Genomic DNA, 1,607 nt, shown 5'->3' with positions numbered 1-1,607 from the left:
TGTGATGCAACCAAAAAAATCATGAAACCTCATCTTACATGAGAGTTATCTACTTATGCAGATAACTACATATTGTTCTTTTTATCAGTAGTATGGGTCTATGGTCAAATCACCTCTCTATATTGTCTTGCCTTTTGTAGTGCTTTTGGTTCGGAAGCTGCAAAATGGAAATGTGTTGGAGCTATTGACAATTTGACATCACTTAATATCTGTTCAATTATATATTTGCCTACCCCAGGGATATTGAATGCAACATTTGGTTCAAGCTTTTGAAAGAATGGGCATACAAGTGATCCTTTTCTTGATTCTCTAAAGCATATTGTTTGGTGAGTAAAAAGTAAATATAGAGACTCCCATGTTTACTGTATTCACATTCAGTTATCCTCATTCAGAATGTCTGAATGTTATTTAATTTTGCAGATTGAGCTAGACTTAGAACATGTCACCAAATCTGAGATCTAGAACATGTTGCTACTAGCAGGGCCCAAAAATAATCAAAATAAACATGTACGTTTTTAGTGTTGCTGATGTATTGTTCTGCTAGATGTGTGATGTGTGTTGCTGCGAGTTTGTGGATTGGCAGCTTCTTGATGATGTGTGCCTGCTGGAATGGGTTGCATTGGTAGTCTGTGTTGTGGATGCAGCAACTGCTTCATGTTTGTTTTTGTATCATGATGTTCTCTTTTTGGGTGTCTTGGGTGTTGTTTAGGCTGATGTTTCTTTGTTGGTGCAGATTTTTCAGAAATTCTTTGGTGGTGGTGGCACTATTGTATGTGGACCGACTATTGTGGCTTACTGGCTTGTGTTCCAGTTGCCACTGCTCAACAAGGAGAAGAATGGTAGTTCACCACGTACACGTAAATGCCTCATGTGTGGCTCTTTCAATGCATTGCTGCTCTCATCGCATTTCACCATTCTTCATGCTCACAGTATGCAGAAGATTCTTCCTGTTGGCATGGGGCTTGAGAGAGAGGAAGAGATACATGTCGGCCTCTATGCACATTGCGCACAAGGGTTGCTGGTCAGTATTAGTGTTTATGCAAGTCCATTCATCTTATCATTCAATTAGATGTGTGTTTTGGATATCTTAGGATTTTCAACAAAAATAACTATGAGATACTCTGAGTAATGAGACTTAAATTCAATCATTGATTTCCCTATTTCAAATTCAATCATTGATTTCCCTATTTTAACTGTAAAATGTTTATTTCTTTAGTTATTAGAAAGTGGGTGATGTTTATTTCATGCCTTATTTACCGTGGTCTATCCATCTCTTTCTTTTGAGCTCGAGAAGTGAAAGGAACTAAAGAAGATGATGGTAATCCTTGGGTCGATCTGCTGTTTTGCTTTTGTATTTGAGAACGGCTGATAGAATCTTAGGTACTTCAGACTAATTGATGCTTCATTAGGATATAACTACTGATTGGATGCATAAGAGAACCGCCGTACTCGGTACTACATACTTTCTCCAGTTTGAATAACTTATCTTAACAATACAATAGCTGAATGATTTGCTTGTATGTTTCTCTTTCAGGTTAGAGAGAAAGATTTTGATGTGAATTTTTGGATAAAATCCCTGATTTCTCTTACTTGGATTATGCTGAATC

At 37.2% G+C, this 1,607-nt stretch overlaps 1 long non-coding RNA gene across 1 annotated transcript; it reads left to right on the top strand.

Annotated features, from left to right (window-relative positions):
- Window positions 1–146: 146 nt before the first annotated feature.
- On the top strand, window positions 147–1,597 carry LOC119343927. Its single transcript, XR_005166343.1, has 3 exons — window positions 147–326; window positions 734–839; window positions 931–1,597. It is a non-coding gene; the product is annotated as an uncharacterized LOC119343927 (long non-coding RNA).
- Window positions 1,598–1,607: the final 10 nt, after the last annotated feature.

This window comes from Triticum dicoccoides, unplaced genomic scaffold (genome assembly GCF_002162155.2).
Source record: "Triticum dicoccoides isolate Atlit2015 ecotype Zavitan unplaced genomic scaffold, WEW_v2.0 scaffold146999, whole genome shotgun sequence".
NCBI classification, from domain to species: domain Eukaryota; kingdom Viridiplantae; phylum Streptophyta; class Magnoliopsida; order Poales; family Poaceae; genus Triticum; species Triticum dicoccoides.
This window is presented reverse-complemented; position numbering and strand designations above follow the sequence as displayed.